Source organism: Salmo trutta, chromosome 4, assembly GCF_901001165.1.
Source record: "Salmo trutta chromosome 4, fSalTru1.1, whole genome shotgun sequence".
Lineage (NCBI taxonomy): Eukaryota > Metazoa > Chordata > Actinopteri > Salmoniformes > Salmonidae > Salmo > Salmo trutta.
In genome coordinates, this window is record NC_042960.1 from 45,091,688 (window position 1) to 45,111,336 (window position 19,649).

Genomic DNA, 19,649 nt, shown 5'->3' on the forward strand with positions numbered 1-19,649 from the left:
CACACATGCAAAGATCATCCATTCACCTACTCTGTCTCACAAAGACAAAAGAAATGCAGAATGAAGTGCAGAGAAGTGCAGAATGAAAATCTGTAAATCTTCATGATTCGCTCCCAAGTGGTGCAGCGGTCTAAGGCACTGCATCTCAGTGCTTGAGGCTTCACTACAGACACCCTGGTTTGAATCCAGACTGTATCACAACCGGCCGTGATTGGGAGTCCCATAGGGCGGCGCACAATTGGTCCAGCATCGTCCAGGTTTGGCCAGTGTAGGCTGTCATTGTAAATATGAATTTGTTCTTAACTGACTTGCCTAGTTAAATAAAAAATGTAATAAAATAAAAATTCCAGTAAGGCAAGGTAAAAAAACAACAAGCAGGCTAGCTTCAGAATAACTGTTACACTTGAAAATGAACGGCTCTGTAAATGTTTACTGTCTGAATGCAGAAAGGAGAGAGGGAGTGAGTGAATGACCAACAATTGATTCCCATTCAAAAAACGCTAACCCTAACCCTTACCTTAACCCTAACCTTAACCCCTGACCTTAAATCTAAACTTAACTCCTAACCCTAATTCTAATCCTAACTCTAATTCTAACCATAACCCTAAACCTAACTCCTAAGCCTAAAATAGCCTTTTTACAAGTAAGGACCGGTAAAATGTCTTCACTTCTCTGAATTGTTGTTGGTTTACTATTTTTGTGAGGACTTCTGGTACTCAGCACGCATACACACACACAGACAGCACATGTTTTTAGACAAACACACACAGACATATTTGGAATCCCCAGTTCCTCTCCAATAAATGAATTTGCACCTAAATATATAATCATAAGCACATGGTTTTAAGGGCACTTAGATATGAATCTTAATATAGCCAATATAGCCCAGAACTAAATACATGAGGGACATGGAATCACCTTAACATTAGACTAGACCACTTTTGCAGCTTCAAAATGACTAACAAATATATTTTCATAATGAGTGAGACAGGTAATAGAGTAATACAGTAACACTTGGCATCAAGATCTTATTGTTACTTTGTGATTACAATAGAAATATTGTTGTTAAATAATAGTCATGTTAGATTGTATTCTGAGTAAACTATCCATTTAAAGGGAAAGGGGGGATACCTAGTCAGTTGTACAACTGAATGCCTTCAACTGAAATGTGTCTTCTGTATTTAACCCAACCCCTCTGAATCAGAGAGGTGTGGGGGGGGGGGGGGGCTGCCTTAATCGACATCCACGTCTTCAGTGCCCGGGGAACAGTGGGTTAACTGGCTTGCTCAGGGGCAGAATGACAGATTTTTACCTTGTCAGCTCGGGAATTTGGTTACTGGCCCAATGCTCTAACCACTAGGCTACCTGCAGCCCCTAAAGATGGTATTGTGTGTGTTTGAAACAAGAACACTTACCCTCAGATGTACTAAGAGGTTTGAAGTTGTTTTTGCAGAGCATGCAACTTTTTTGGAGGGGGGGGTTATAACATACCATCTACCTGCAGTGAAGCCGCTCAACATTTACATTACATTCAGTCATCTAACAGACTCCCATCCAGAGCGACCCACAGGAGCAACCAGTGTCAAGTGCCCTTCCCAAGGACACATCAACAGATCCCCCACACAATCAAATCGGGGACGGAGCCAGCGACCTCTCGGCCACCAGCCCAACGCTCCTAACCACCATTCCACCAACCATCCAAGATCCCCCCACAGTTCTCCCCTGAGAGATGCCCCTCAAGCTCCCAAGACCCCCCCACAGTCCCCCCTGAAAAATGTGTGTGTGTGCGTTTGAATGCAAGTGTGTGTGTATGCATGTGTACACGTGTACTAGCATTGCGTGGCATCAGCCTCAGGCAAACAGGCATTGGATGTAACAATATTCCCTTTTAGGGTAATTTTAACTTTTTGTATTTTTTGTTTATTTTGACTTAATTTTTTACTTTTATCTTTCGCTTTGACTGTCATTCTACCCCCCGCCCAACAACTTCACTCCCACCTGCCTCCAGTTACACATCCCAACCCTCAGCCCATCCCACCTACAGTATCTCTGCTGGCCACCCTTTTTGGATTTCTACATGCCATATACTGTATCTTTCAACTATGCCGTGATGTTTAGAAGATATATAATCGAATAGAATCCACAGATTGCGAGTTGAAGATAAATACATTTACTAAGAGTGTTAGTATATTAGTAATTGACTGACCAGGTCTCTCAAGATCTCCAAACAGCCATTTTCTATGGTCAATATTAGATTAATGTTATGCTTTTTCAGCCATTCTGTATCCTCGCAACAAAATCTGCAGAGCTGCGATGGTTGTATGCCCCAAATATTCATCATTTTGTTGATGGCAAGAATTCTGTCCAATCATTTTAGCTGAAAAGCACGAAGTGTTGAATTTTGTTTTATATACTGTACATAGTACTTGCTCAGACCTTGCGGGGGGCCCCATTAAACTGCGGTACGCCTCTGCCGCAAGTGATGCCTTTTAACATTCAGAACGAGCATTGGGGCTCTTAACAAAACTTCCCCTGCCAGAAGATACTATCGTCAATAGGCACTAAAGGTAGTTAGCGTCTATGAATGGGTTACATCAACATCAGCCAGCATGGCTAACATTTCACTCCTCTCCCTACTCCTTCGTTCATGTCTTCTCCTTCTGTCGTCGTTGACTCTCACTTGTTCTTGTTCGATCCTAAGCTGTTCACTTTCAGAATACCACATGTACATTATTAAATGTACAGTGTTCACCTCCAACCCAAAAAATGCTGCGTTATATTTTTTGTAACCGGAAGACGTAACGCGTTTGTGAGGTCGTCGATAGTTTACATCTCCCTCCCCACCCACAGTGCCCACCCCAAGTCCTAGTATCACACTCCTAATGGAAACACAATTACACTAGAGCTTGCATTAACATTAAACACTGGCGACCCACTGGTGTTGGGGTAAGTCTCAGTGGAAACGCGACATAATGGTGCCCGAGACAGCTGAGACTCTGACACACACACACACACACACACACACACACACACACACACACACACACACACACACACACACACACACACACACACACACACACATACACACACACATACACACACACACACACACGCACACACACACCACCACACCCCAATCTATATAATCCCTCATCCCTCCCTCCTTCCCCTGCAGATGAAGGTCGTTATAAGAGAGGGATGGAGGGAGGGATGGTGGAGGGGGATAAGGGGGTATCATATTCCCAGCCATTGCTGGAGTTAAGAAAGGTCAAGGACTCTCGTTTTTCATCCAAAGAAATGACTCCCCATTCCCACCATCCTTCTCGCTTTCTCTCAATTCAATTTCAATTCAATATAAGGGCTTTATTTGCATGGGAAACTTATGTTATCATTGCCAAAGAAAGTGAAGTAGAAAATAAACAAAAGTTAAATAAACAATACAAATTAACATTAAACATTACACTCACAAAATATCCAAAAGAATAAAGACATTTCACATGTCATATTATGTGCAAATAGTTAAAGTACAAAAGGGAAAATAAATAAACATAAATATGGGTTGTATTTACAATGTTCTTCACTGGTTGCCCTTTTCTTGTGGCAACAGGTCACAAATCTTGCTGCTGTGATGGCACACTGCAGGATGTCACCCAGTAGATATGGGAGGTTATCAAAATTGCTTTTGTTTTCGAATTCTTTGTGGATCTGTGTAATCTGAGGGAAATATTTGTCTCTAATATGGTCATACATTTGGTTAGGAAGTGCAGCTCAGTTTCCACCTCATTTTGTGGGCAGTGTGCACATAGCCTGTTTTAGCCAGGTCTGCCTACGGACCTGTCATAGCTAGGTCTGCCTACGGCGGCCTTTCTCAATAGCAAGGCTATGCTCACTGAGTCTGTACATAGTCAAAGCTTTCCTTAAGTTTGGTTCAGTCACAGTGGTCAGGTATTCTGCCACTGTGTACTCTCTGTTTAGGGCCAAATAGCATTCTAGTCTGCTCTGTTATTTTGTTAATTCTTTCCAATGTGTCAAGTAATTATCTTTTTGTTTTCTCATGATTTCTCATGATAGGGGGTGGCAGGTAGCCTAGTGGTTAGAGCGTTGGACTAGTAACCGAAAGGTTGCAAGATCGAATCCCTGAGTTAACAAGGTAGTTAACCCACTGTTCCTAGACTGTCTTTGAAAACAATAATTTGTTCTTAACTGACTTGCCTAGCTAAATAAAGTTTTTTTTTAAAAATGGTTTGGTCTAAATGTGTTGCTGATGTTTAGGCCGAGGTATGTATAGTTTTTGTGTGCTCTAGGGCAACGGTGTGTAGATGGAATTTGTATTTGTGGTCCTGTCAACTGGACCTTTTTTGGAACACCATTATTTTTGTCTTACTGAGATTTACTGTCAGGGCCCAGGTCTGACACAATCTGTGCAGAAAATCTAGGTGCTACTGTAGGCCCTCCTTGATTGGGGACAGAAGCACCAAATCATCAGCAAACAGTAGACATTTGACTTCAGAATCTAGTAGGGTGAGGCCGGGTGCTGCAAACTGTTCTAGTGCAGTACACTTTTTTTTCTTTTTTTTAAATGCATGAAATGAAATGAAATGTATGCATTCACTACTGTAAGTCGCTCTGGATAAGAGCGTCTGCTAAATGACTAAAACGTAAATGTAGTGCCCTCGACAATTTGTTGATATATATGTTGAAGAGGGTAATGCTTAAGCTACATCTCATTCCACGGCCCTGTGGAAAGAAATGTATGTGTTTTTTGCACATTTTAACAGCACACTCGTTGTTTGGGTACATGGATTTTATAATGTTTATGTTTTCCCCCAACACGACTTTCCATCTATTTGTATAGCAGACCCTCATGCCAAATTGAATCAAAAGCTTTTTTTAAATCAACAAAGCATGAGAAGACTTTGCCTTTGTTTTGGTTTGTTTGTTTGTCAATTAGGGTGTGCAGGGTGAGCTAAGGATGATGTTAAAGAGTTTAAGTATAGACAATTGGAATTTGTGGTCTGTATATTTTATCATTTCATTGAGGATACCATCAATACCACAGGCCTTTTTGGGTTGTAGGGTTTGTATTTTGTCCTGTAGTTCATTCCAAGTAATTGGAGAATCCAGCGGTTTCTGGTAGTCTTTAATAGTTGATTATAAAATGTATATTTGAACATGTATATGTTTTTGCTGTTTGTTCTTTGTTATAGGGCCAAAAAGATTGGAGAAGTGGTTTACCCATACATTTCTGTTTTGGATAGATAACTCTTCATGTTGTTGTTTGTTTAGTGTTTTCCCATTTTCCCATAAGTGGTTAGAGTCTATGGATGCTTCAATTACATTGAGCTGATTTCTGATGTGCTGTTCCTTCTTTTTCCTTAGTGTATTTCTGTATTGTTTTAGTGATTCATCATAGTGGAGGCGTAGGCTCAGGTTTTCTGGGTCTCTATGTTTTTGGTTGGATAGGTTTTTCAATTTCTTTCTTAGGTTTTTGCATTCTTCATCAAACCATTTGTCATTGTTGTTCATTTTCTTTGGATTTCTGTTTGAAATTTGATAGGGAAGCTGAGAGGTCAAATATACTGTTTAGGTTTTCCACTGCCAAGTTTACACCTTTACTATTACAGTGGAACGTTTTGTCCAGGAAGTTGTCTAAAATGGGTTTACATTTGTTGTTGCAAATTGTTTTTTGGTAGGTTTACACACTACTTTCCTTCTATCTATAGCATTTCTTCTCTCTCTCTCTCTCTTCCTCATTCCCCTCATTCCCCTCTCAGTGTCACGCCCTGACCTTAGAGATCCTTTTATGTCTCTATTTTGGTTGGTCAGGGCGTGAGTTGGGGTGGGCATTCTATGTCCTTTTTTCTATGTTTGGTATTTCTTTGTTTCGGCCGGGTATGGCTCTCAATCAGGGACAGCTGTATATCGTTGTTGCTGATTGGGAGCCATACTTAGGCAGCCTGTTTTCCTTTGGGTTTTGTGGGTGGTTATTTTCTGTTTAGTCATTTGTTACCTGACAGAACTGTTTAGCTGTTGCACTTTGGTTTTTTGATTCAGTGTTCATTCAAATAAATTTCATGATGAGCACTAACCACGCTGCGCCTTGGTCTAATCTTTCAGACGGCCGTTACACTGTGTCTCTCTCAGAGCTCCACATACACTCTTCATATCTCCAGGCCAGACAGACACAGCGATTGTTCCTATAAATAGGGATGAATGAGAGAAACAAGGCAATTGGAATTTCTCTTCATCCATTTATTCCCCAAATGCTTCCATCATTCCAGAGCTTGTGTATACAGTGCATTCGGGAAAGTATTCAGACCCCTTCCCCTTTTCCACATTTTGTTATGTTACAGCCTAAAATGGATTAAATAAATAAAAAATACTCATCAATCTACACACAATACCCCATAATGACAATGCGAAAACAGGTTTTTAGAAATGTTTTCAAATGTATTCAAAATAAAAAAACATAAATACCTTATTTAGGGACTAGGAGACTAATCGAGGAAAGATGAATGAAGCAAAGCACAGAGAGATCCTTGACAAATACCTGCTCCAGAGCACTCAGGACCTCAGACTTTGGCGAAGGTTCACCTTCAAACAGGACAACGACCCTAAGCACACAGCCAAGTCAACGCAGGAGTGGTTTTCTTCCTTATATAATAGGCGGTGTCAGAGGAAAGCCCATAAAATTGTCAGAGACTCCAGTCACCCAAGTTATAGACTGTTTTCTCTGCTACCGCACGGCAAGCGGTACCGGAGCACCAAGTCTAGGACCAAAAGGCTCCTCAACAGCTTCTACCCCCAAGCCATTAGACTGCTGAACAATTCATAAAATTTGCCACCGGACAATTTACATTTACCCCCCCCCCCCCCCCCCCCCCCCCCTTCTCTAGTACACTGCTGCTACTTGCTGTTTGTTTGTTACCTATGCATAGTCACTTCGCCCCCACCTACATGTACAGATTACCTCAACTAGCCTGTACCCCAGTACACTGACTTGGTACCGATGTCCCCTGTATATAGCCTCGTTATTGTTATTCTTAGTGTTACTTTTTATTATAACTTTTTATTTTAGTCTACTTGGTAAATATTTTCTTCTTCTTGAACTGCACTGTTGGTTAAGGGCTTGTAAGTAAGCATTTCATTGTTGTATTCGGCGCATGTGGCAAATAAAGTTTGATTTGATTTGAGTGGCCAAGCCAGAGCCCAGACTTGAACCCGAGCAAACATTTTTATTTTTAGTATTTTTATTTAACCTTTATTTAACTAGGCAAGTCAGTTAAGAACAAATTCTTATTTACAATGACAGCCTACCCCAGCCATGTCCTAACCCGGACGACGCTGGGCCAATTGGGACTCCCAATCACAGACGGTTGTGATACAGTCTGGAATCAAACCAGGTCTGTAGTGACGCTTCTAGCACTGAGATGCAGTGCCTTAGACCGCTGCGCCACTTGGGAGCCCATCTCTGGAAAGGCTGTAATAAGGCTGTAAAATAACAAAATGTGGAAAAAGTCAAGGGGTCTAAATACTTTCCAAATGCTCTGTATTTGTGTATGTATGTATGTATGTATGTATGTATGTATGTATGTATGTATGTATGTATGTATGTATGTATGTATGTATGTATGTATGTATGTATGTATGTGTGTATGTGTGTGTGTGTGTGTGTGTGTGTGTGTGTGTGTGTGTGTGTGTGTGTGTGTGTGTGTGTGTGTGAACCTGGTGCAGTGCTGTGGGACACCCTAAGAAAGGTTGAGTGAGAGAGAGGGTGTGGGGGGGTTAGTTAGGGGCAGGGAGGCTGACTGTGTTGCTTGCAGCGGCATGCTAAGTATGCAATGTGGAACCAGTGGAGAGCATCTACTTAGCTGGAGGTGTAAAGATTAGCCTGTTGGATTGGTAGTGGAGAAGGGTGGAGAAGGGGAGGGGGAGTTGATTAGGTTGTGATTGGGAGGGGGCAGCTCTTGGAGAGGAGTACAGTGGGGTGGACAAGGCTTGGGTGGGGGTGATCATGACTTCTAAGAGGGTCTGTGATCAACCTTTTAACCTCCTCAAGGTCAGGGGTAACAGGTTGTAAGTGGTCTCCCCCCTCCCTCCCTCCTCTCTCTTTCTGTCTCTCTCTCTTCTTCTCACTCTCTCTTTCTCCCTCCTTCTCGCGCTCTGCCCCCCCACACATCTTCCTCAGAACATACCGAACAGACACCTTCTACCAAAGTCACCACATTGAGCAGATTATCCTAATATAATGGCCACAGAGCGAGGATGATGGATGATTACTCACTGTTTGATTCCCCTGGTGATCATAACACATATGATTCTCCTCTTCCACCATACCAAGGTAATGAGTGTCTTACCCCAGGGAAGGAGTCACTGCTTGGGCCTGCCCCTCACTGCGACCTCCTGGTACCTGGAGAGGCCTACTGGAGCCAGGCCAGACCACACTAGGCCCTTGCCAGGCTGAGTGGGTTGTCAGTGGGTATAGTATAACAACATGGCCCTAAAATGACTTGATACTTGATATGTTACCTGGCAACATGGACCTACACTGACCTGGGTCAGCAACATAGCAATCAGAGCAGGAAGCAGTTGGATTGGCCCGCAATATAGTAAACAATTCTAAAAACAAAAATGTGCTTTTTGGTCTTGATTTATGGTTAGGGTTAGGCATAAGGTTAGCAGTGTGGTTAAGGTTAGGTTTAGGGTTAGGTTTAAAATCAAATTTTAAGAAAATTAATTGTAGAAATAAGTGGGGTTTAGCCATTTGTGGCTGTGGTAAATAGTGACGACCCTCCACTAGGCTTGTTGAGGAAAACAGATCACCCAAACACACACGTGCACAATGCAGCAATGGGCAGACTATGGGTCTATATGTGAGCAATTGTGAACTGGAAGCAAGGAAAGGTCATCATGTAACAATTGTAAAGTCAAGGACATACCCTAGGTTCTGTAATGCCCAGATGAGGCTCTATGCTCTGTCATAACCTACTCTCTGTCATAAACCTAGATGAACCATCTGCCAGAGTCTGGTGTTTGCTACGTATGTTTATAAATATGATTCAGTACTTGAGAGTAGGCCTATGCGTAACACTGTGACAGCGGTATCTACTGTAGGCTGAAACAGAGAATAGAGAAAAGCTGTGACGTTTGAGGCCACGCTAGTTTCACTTTTCTCCTACAGACCAAGACCACAACAATACTGACACACACACACACTTACACCACACAAGGGTGGAGTCACGTCACATCTAACCAGTGGAATCCCAGAGCTTTGTGACATCATACACCCACCCCCTCCCACTTAGAGAGACAGAGAAAGACAGAAAGAATGTGATGGGCGAGAGCGGTGGGCTGTCTTAGTGTGTAATGGAGAGAGAGAGAGACGGAGGCTTTTCATCTGTTGGCTCCCACATTGACCGACTGTGACGTCTGTGCTCTTCCTCCATCCATCCTAAGAAATGACGTTGAATAGACGTTGAATCTGTGCCCAATGGGGAGAGACAGAGAGCCAGAGAGAGAGAGAGAAAGAAAAAAAACACAAGACACTGAGTTGGCTGAGAAAGGGGCAGGTCGACGGTTATTGGGATGAGTCTTGTCCTGGAGGCAGAACTGAGGGATTCCCGCTGGATGTGCCAGCAGCAAAGTCAAAATATGCTATATTGTAAAAAATAAAATGCTTGTTGGTCTTAATTTAAGGTTAGGGTTAGGCATTACGGTTAGCAGTGTGGTTAAGGTTAGGGTTAGGTTTAAAATCAGATTGTATGACTTTGTGGCTGTGCCAGCTAGTGACAACTCTGCAGAGCTGCCTCCAGTACATGAGTGATCCCAATGAATGATAACCTGCGTGAAATGGTGTCAGAAAGAGAAGGAGTGTAAAGCCGAGTATGAGAGTTAGAGAGTTAGAAAGAAAGAAGGATGAATAAAACGGAGAGATATTCAGTACCACTCCACTAATCATTCCCAGACCCAGGGGACTCACATACAGCTGTGTTATCATAGGAGTCAATGGCCTGTCACACACACAGTTTTCATAGCTATTACAAAATGAAGACTTCCCTCAGACCCCCAGGACTGTCATTTAGATGGTTCCGTGTTTGACACATCACAGTGGAAACACTAGGCCTACCACAAACCATTTAGTCCTTAAAGTCTCAGTCAATCAATCAATCAATCAATCAATCAATCAACTAATCAATCTATTTGGGTTCATTTACTCTCAGTGATTAAATGGTTTAATCATGGAGGGGAGCAAAGGTAATTCACAATAAAAAGAGAAAACCCCCCAAAAATGCTAACTGTAATGTAACACTCACACACAAACACATTCACTATGAAGCTGAGGTGGTGTGATTTGTGTTTGTGCATCAAGCTAGCGTGCGAGAGACAGAGACAACAAAGGTTACGCAAAACCTTTGGGGCAACCGTTACCCAACAATTACATGGCTGGTGAACTGGTTTCACACAGAGAGAAGGGGGGGTAAGGATGTGGAGGAAGAGAGAGAGTCCAACCCTGTGCATCCATTATTCAAAAAGACTTGCTTAAACAAAATGAAGACAGCTGGTCCTGGTGAGAGCGAGGGAGAGAAAGAGAGACCCCTCCTCACTATAGACCAGTCCTGAGCATTGCCCTAAGGTAACCTCGGTGTTGTGGTAGTCAGAAAGTAGAGTGTAGAGAGTGTAGGGGTAGACAGATGGACCAGTGGCCCGGAGCTTTGCTGGTTCAAATCCCAGGCCCAAAAAATGTAAAGTGAGAGGACAGGCAATGCAAACATGCAGTAAATATCAGTAAATATCCATGGGAATAGGAGACTTTATCTCAACTTCGTCATCTCATGACAACACATACACACATATGGGGAGACTCCCAAGGGTCAGTCTGGATTTTCTCCAACATTCTCACACACACAGCAGCTTTCTTGCACACACACACACACACACACACACACACATGACCCAATGAGTGGTGAGTGATAAAAGCTATGAACTCTAACCTCAAGAAGATAACAGACCTTTCACTCACTCAATCACCAAGCATCCCTCTGTGTGTGTGTGTGTGTGTGTGTGTGTGTGTGTGTGTGTGTGTGTGTGTGTGTGTGTGTGTGTGTGTGTGTGTGTGTGTGTGTGTGTGTGTGGTCTTCCTGTCTGGGTTGGCGCCCCCCCCTTGGGTTGTGCCATGGCGGAGATCGTTGTGGGCTATACTCGGCCTTGTCTTAGGACGGTAAGTTGGTGGTTGGAGACATCCCTCTAGTGGTGTGGGGGCTGTGCTTTGGCAAAGTGGGTGGGGTTATATCCTGCCTGTTTGGCCCTGTCCGGGGGTATCATCGGATGGGGCCACAGTGTCTCCCGACCCCACCTGTCTCAGCCTCTAGTATTTATGCTGCAGTAGTTTATGTGTCGGGGGGCTAGGGTCAGTCTGTTATATCTGGAGTATTTCTCTTGTCTTATCCGGTGTCCTGTGTGAATTTAAATATGCTCTCTCTAATTCTCTCTTTCTCTCTTTCTGTCTTTCTCTCGGAGGACCTGAGCCCTAGGACCATGCCTCAGGACTACCTGGCATGATGACTCCTTGCTGTCCCCAGTCCACCTGGCCATGCTGCTGCTCCAGTTTCAACTGTTCTGCCTGCGGCTATGGAACCCTGACCTGTTCACCGGGCGTGCTTGTTGAACCCTCAACAACTGCTATGATTATTATTATTTGACCATGCTGGTCATTTATGAACATTTTAACATCTTGACCATGTTCTGTTATAATATCCACCCTGCACAGCCAGAAGAGGACTGGCCACCCCTCATAGCCTGGTTCCTCTCTAGGTTTCTTCCTAGGTTTTTGCCTTTCTAGGGAGTTTTTCCTAGGGAGTTTTTCCTAGCCACCGTGCTTCTTTCACCTGCATTGCTTGCTGTTTGGGGTTTTAGGCTGGGTTTCTGTATAGCACTTTGAGATATCAGCTGATGTACGAAGGGCTATATAAATAAATTTGATTTGATTTGATTTTGATTTGTGTGTGTGTGTGTGTGTGTGTGTGTGTGTGTGTGTGTGTGAGAGAGACAGACAGAGAGAGAGACAGAAAGAGAAAAAGAGAGAGAAACAAAGACAAAGACAGAGAGTGTGGATGGTTTGTCAGAAAAGGTAAAAAAAGGATATAATTTATCTAAAGTAGCATATAGTCATGCGTGCATACATTTTACATATGGGTGGTCCCGGGAATCGAACCCACTACCCTGGCATAACAAAGAAGAAAAAACATCCAAGCCGAAACTGACACCATAATGCAAAGGGTGAGAAACCAGCCAATCGAACGCAAACAAAAACAACACGCGCACGCATGCACACACAAATATATAACGAGAGGACACGGGCGTTTGTTGAAAGTTTCTCATGACCAGGTTGCCCCAAGCAACCCTGAATAAATACTGATTAATGATTGGATCAGAGACAGGAAGTACATTCCACACAGTTACCCACTGATCACAGCCGCCTCAACCTCAAAACACACACATACTGTCACGCCCTGACCATAGAGATCCTTATTATTCTCTATGTTTGGTTAGGTCAGGGTGTGACTCGGGTGGGGAAGTCTATGTTTTCTGTTTCTTTGTTGTTGGGCCAATGTGGTTCCCAATCAGAGGCAGCTGTCTATCGTTGTCTCTGATTGGGAATCATACTTACACAGCCTGTTTTCCACCTGTTTTTGTGGGAGGTTGTTTTCAGTTTAGCATCTGAGCCTGACAAAACTGTGCGCTTTCGTTTTGTTGCTTTTGGTTATTCTTGTTTGAGTGTTTCTTGAAATAAAGTATCATGAACACTTACCACACTGCACCTTGGTCCACTTCTCCTTCTAACAACGGGCGTTACACATACACACACTCTCTATACCTCCTTCTTCCCCCCATCTCTCTCTATCCTTCCCTCTCACTCCGTCGCTCTCTTTTCCTCTCCCTATCCGGAGGCTGGCTATCGCCTCTGGTTTTGGCTCCTGGTTCTGTGTTTGGTTAATGCTGAAGTGAAACCGTAAACACACACACCAACACAAATGAGATTAAGTGTCACAGTATCGATCTCAAAAAATCCCTCACTCAACCGGTTACTGGGTGTTCTAGGTACTGAAGCCTTTTACAACTTCATCATAACATTCTAGTACGTATGTGTGTGAAGTATTTAGGTCAAGAGGGTGACTGTACATTTCCTACCATCTCCAATGAATCAGTTTCTGGTGTAGCAGACGACTTTCATCACATTACACATAACCTTGCCCATGCGACCCTTGTTTAGTGGTGTAGTTTGAAGCATGTGCTAATTTATCCCCTGCATCCCTCTTTCTCTCCTTCTCTCTTACCATTTCTCTCCTCAGGTGTATTGTCCCTGTCAGACCAGGTGAGCTGGATGCCTCCACACAGATGTCAGTGAGTTTGTATATTATGCAAGTCATATTCATGAAAGCAGCTGTGTCCGGGACATACAGTACATGTATACAGCACGTCTGCCATGTATTTCTCCTCTCCTATGGCCCAGCTCTACTAGTAAACATCTTGTTCATCTATAATACAGGGAAGCAGTGAACAACCATCCAGTAACAGGATCGGAGGTCACTGAACTACAGCAACTGTCAGAGTCAAGACAGGATGAATAGAACACAGATGAACTGTATTCGTCCTCTCACACAGAGGTCAACAACAGGAGTATGTACAGCTTAGCTCACACAGAAACACACTCAGCCTATGAGAAAGAGGAAGCCCAGATACATGTAAAATCACTTCAACATGCGGTTGGCTCTAGTTTTCTCTGCATATCAACTGTCAGTTCTTCCATTAAAGTGTCACTCCAGATTCTCACGAGCAGTGTCTGTATATTCAGTATCTATCTCTGCAAACAGAGAAACAGAAACACACACTCGGCAACTCTACATTCATGTAATAGATAATGCAGTAGGGCAGGGGTAGAGAGTTCTCGCCCCTGGAGACCTACTGGGTGCAGGCTTTTGCTCCCTGCTCTAACACACCCATGTGTGTGTGTGAGTGTTTGTGTCCGTGTGTGTGTGTGTGTGTGTGCATGTTTTAAGACAGCATTACTGCCCTCAACACTATTTTCAAGTTCAGTTCACCAGGATACAAAGAATCCATTGTTTTAGAGAAAGGGAGAGAGAGAGGGAGGAGGGGAGAGAGAATGAAAGAGAGAGAGAAGAGTGACAGAAGAACTTTCCAAAACATTTAGTTCTGGAATGTTGGTGGAAGGTGCCACATAGCTCCAAATATTTGTTGTTTCCGCTGTCAAGGCAACGGAGCGGACAAGGGTTTTAATAAAGAAATGCTACAATGACATGAGAGAGATGGAAAGATAGAGAGGTAGAGAGGGTGGTGCAAGATGAAGAGAAAGAACCCGACAGGCAGATAGTGAGGGATAGAAAGATAAAGAGATGGAGAAGAGAAGGCGGCAACAAGAGGGAGAAAAATAAATCAAGATAGTGAAAGAGAGAGGTAGAGAGAGAGGGGGAGGGAAACAGATTTGCTTTTTCAGTTTCGTTGCATTGTGAAACACACTCTTCCACACACAGTGACAGCTCTCCTCAGGTAGACACAACTTAGAGAGGTGAACAGAACAAACTGCTGTCACTCAACTATGCTGCTTCCTCTGCCTCGCCTCTTCACACACACACACACACACACACACACACACACACACAAACACACGCACATACACACACACACACGCACAGAAAACAGCCTGTAATATCTGGTGTACTTCTGGCATGCTGTGTGTGGGGGGGTGAGCAGGTTGCTTTGGCTGGTCTCTCTGGGTCTACACACACACACACACACTCATATATATACACACACAGTCATATACATACAAACATTTACATTTACGTCATTTAGCAGACGCTCTTATCCAGAGCGACTTACAAACACACTCATATACATACATACAAACACACACACACACATATACATACAAACACACTCATATACACACACATTCAGGGCCAAGTGCTCTTCAAAGAGATGGTACTAAATCCCCCCCCCCCCTCAAGACCTCTCAGCATTGATCTGTGATCAGGTTTCATTGCTGCCATGCCGAATGGGGATGGGGGGGGGGGTTATCTCTATCTACAGTAGCTACACAGATGGAGCTACCCAGTCTTTATTACACAAGGCTCCAGATAACAGCCAATGCGAGCTTATGCTAACAGCTTCATGAATAATTGACAGTCTAAGTAAATGGAAGCCTCTCTCTCTCTCCGCTGAGGGCTAACGACTTGGACTAGCTCTGATCACTCAATAACTAACACAGGGAGGGGGGTCTCGCTGAGTGCTCAAAGAGATGTCCTGGTCACAAAGTATGATTCCTCTAAGATTGTATTGTAGTGTGTTACTCTGTCCCAAATCACTGAGACGTTCCAGTCCTTTACAGCTGTGGCAGTATGTCATATAGAAACCCTGTGACGGTCCACAAAAACACTCTCCCTCCGATCCAGACAAAACAGCCTCAGCTCTCTTTCTCTCCCCCTTCTTTTCTCCCTCTCCCCCTCCCCCTCTCTCTCTACAGACTCTTCTGCGCTCCTCTCAGACGACACAAAACTCCTGGTCAGCTTAAAACAAGAGCGGAGTCCTGCTGTCACGCTCTCACGCTCTCATTTTCTCTCCCTCCCTGCACCCTTACTTCTCCCCTGTTAATCCCAACCCCCTCCCTCCCTGCACCCTTACTTCTCCCCTGTTAATCCCAACCCCCTCCCTCCCTGCACCCTTACTTCTCCCCTGTTAATCCCAACCCCCTCCCTCCCTGCACCCTTACTTCTCCCCTGTTAATCCCAACCCCCTCCCTCCCTGCACCCTTACTTCTCCCCTGTTAATCCCAACCCCCTCCCTCCCTGCACCCTTACTTCTCCCCTGTTAATCTCAACCCCCTCCCTCACTGCACCCTTACTTCTCCCCTGTTAATCCCAACCCCCTCCCTCCCTGCACCCTTACTTCTCCCCTGTTAATCTCAACCCCCTCCCTCCCTGCACCCTTACTTCTCCCCTGTTAATCTCAACCCCCTCCCTCCCTGCACCCTTACTTCTCCCCTGTTAATCCCAACCCCCTCCCTCCCTGCACCCTTACTTCTCCCCTGTTAATCCCAACCCCCTCCCTCCCTGCACCCTTACTTCTCCCCTGTTAATCCCAACCCCCTCCCTCCCTGACCATTTTTTATTGCCTCTGAAGAGTCATTCTAGCATAACAACAGAATATAAACACAAGCAGACAACCCCCCACCCCACCCAACACACACACACACACACACTGGGGGGGTTAGAGCGTCGGCCATCTTGTTTCCCACCTGTACAAACACAGAGCTCCATCTGGGTCCAGGGACCAGTGGTTTAATAGCTATCGATCATTATGCCCAGCAACACACACACATGCTGGCTTGTTACAGGCTGACAGAAGCAGTGACACACACACACACACACACGCCTCTGTCTGTCACGTGTCATGATTAGCCATTGTGGCAGGTAGAGCGCTGAGGCTTTCCATACCTGCTTCAGAGCATCAAGAAGGCCTTTCACACCTCAGACAGGCTGCCAGTTCACCTGCCTTATGACTTTGGTGTGTGTGTGTATGTGTGTGCGCACGCGTGTGTGCGTTCTGTTGTGCCTCACTCAGCAGAATAGTGTAATTTAATTTACATAATGAGGCCCAGGCTCACTTTCATAGATTAAATTACCTAGAAAAACACACACAGCTATACATTATACACAGGTAGAACTTGTTCTCTCCAAGCTGCTATCGTATCGTACACTGCGTCTACACAAGCGCAGGCTGTTCCAGTGTCTTTCCATCCCGCCCTCCTTCCTGATCTGTCTGTGATGTCATACCTCAAGGTGAGTTAGTGTGCTGAGAGGGTCAGAAGAGGCGGGCCTGATCAATACCCCCCACGGTCTGGCCCATCAATTTGACCTGTGATCAGTCTGCATCGTTAACCACCATTAATTGACAGGGATAATAAAAGCCCTGTGTGTGTGTGTGTGTGTGTGTGTGTGTGTGTGTGTCTGTGTGTGTGTGTGTGTGTGTGTGTGTGTGTGTGTGTGTGTGTGTGTGTGTGTGTGTGTGTGTGTGTGTGTGTGTGTGTATATATATATATATATATATATATGTGTGGGTATTGCATTGGCGGTGCCAGAGAGACTGCTGGGAAGCGCAGACCTTTTTATGGTCAAATTAATTAAAACTGCTACTGAAGAAACTCATCAAAGCAGGAACACCAAACGCTTATTTTCTCCATCGACTGAAGGGCATTCCAGGGTTGATGAAGCATCGGCGGGCACGCGGTGTGTGTGCTTGCGCGTATATGTATGTGGGTAGATGGGTGTGTGTGTCCTGTGTGTAACTAGGCAGGGAATTGTTCATTTCTCTCTCACACAAACACCTGAGTGAGGACAACAATGGCTGTGAATCAGTTCCGGGTCATGGCAGGTCACAGTAAAGTTGAAGTGACACAGTCACAGCTACAACAGCAGCACGGTAGAGGTATTATCAGCCTTAACTTTCACTTAATATACCACCACAAAAAGTCTCCACACCATACACACCTGATTAAGAACATACATTCCCAGTACATACACACACACACACACACACACACACACACACACACACACACACACACACACACACACACACACACACACACACACATACACGAGTACACACACCAATGGCTGGGGCCTGTACAATGAGAAAGAGCTAGAGAACGAGCCAGGTGTGACAGAGGAGAACTCTTGTGTGGAGGTCATTAGGAAAGGAAAGAGAAAGGGGATACCTAGTCAGTTGAAACACTGCATGCATTCAACCAAAATGTGTCTTCTGCCTTTAACCCAACCCCTCTGATTTAGAGAGGTGCGGGTGGCTGCCTTAATTGACATCCACATCATCAGCACCCAGGAAGCAGTTGTTGTTGGAGTTAACTGCTTTGCTCAAGGGCAGAATAGCAGATTTTTTCACTTGGCCAGCTCGGGGATTCGAACCAAAAAACTTCTGTTATTGTCCAGACGCTCTAAACACTAGGCCACCGCCATGACAGGTAGAAAATATAGTTGATGACAGAAAGACAACTCACCATGTCATCTTTCCTCTTTCCTGTCCTCCAGGCTAAATATATTTCCTTCCCCCTATCTCCTTACCTCCTCTTACTTTCCCTTACATCTCCTTAGCCCTTTCTCCCTCTCCCTCTCCTTCTCCTTCTCCCTCTCTCTCTCTCTCTCTCTCTCTCTCTCTCTCTCTCTCTCTCTCTCTCTCTCTCTCTCTCTCTCTCTCTCTCTCTCTCTCTCTCTCTCTCTCTCTCCTCTCCTCTCTCTCTCTCTCTCTCTCTCTCTGTGTAGTTGGGAGTTCAAATCTCTTCAAAACTACATCAACATTACTGGGACTAGGCCTGCCCAAGTCAGTATTCGATGTCCATCCATGTCTGAGGATGTCAGGAGATGATGTGGAAACCAGCCACTAGGGGCAACAGTGAGTGCTGTTACTTTCAAGTAGGTTTCAGTAAGCATCTGCCTCTGGTTCCAAAGCTTGCATGTTCGAATCCAGCGATAGAAAGCTGTTTTTGATTACTTTTGATACCTATCCCAAACCTTAACCCGGTACTGACTCTCAACACGGGGCCCCACAAGGGTATGTCCTCAGTCCCCTCCTGTACACCCACGACTGCGTGGCCTTACACAGTTCCATCTTCATCATCAAGTTCGCTGATGAAACGACAGTAGTAGGCCTGATTACCAACAATGACGAGACAGCCTACAGGGACGAGGTAGGCACTCTGATGGTATGGTGCCAAGTAAACAACCTCTCCCTCAGCAAAACATAGGAGCTGATTGTGGACTTCAGGAGAAATCCGTCTGGGCACGCCCCCATCCTCATCAACGGGGCCGCTGTGGAGACGATCAAAAACTTCAAGTTCCTCTGCGTACACATCTCCGAGCAGCTGAAATGGTCAAACCACACGGACATCGTGGTCAAGAAGGCACGACAGTGATTCACTCTTCAACCTCAGGATGCTGATGAAATTCGGCCTGTCCCAGAGGGCCCTCGCAGTGTTCCACAGGAGCACCATTAAGAACATACTGTCGGGCTGCATCACAGCCTGGTAGAGCAACTCCACAGCCGCTGACCACAAGGCACTACAGAGGGTGGTACAGTGCATTCGGAAAGTATTCAGACCCCTTTGCTTTTTACACATGGTCTGAATATAATAATTATAATTTCCTTCTCCCGGCTGCGTGTTCCAATCCACATCTCACTCACAAGGCTCTCTCAATTAATTAGCCAATGCCTGTCACGTTGTCACGACTTCCGCCAAAGTTGGTGCCTCTCCTTGTTCGGGCGGCGTTCGGCGGTCGACGTCACCGACTTTCTAGCCTCCACCGATCTACATTTCTTTTTCCATTTGTTTTGTCTGAATTGTTCACACCTGGTTCCCATTACGTTTTAATTATTTCCCTATTTAACCCTCTGGAGCCATCATGGTTTTGTGCGTGTTTATTGTTGTCAGTTGTCTCGATTATGTGATTCTGGATTTTCGTTCTCCTTGTTGGAAGATTGATTTTGAGTAAAGTTACAATTAGTATTCATCTCTGTGTCCTGCACCTGACTCCGCCTTACCCACATCACCTAGACTT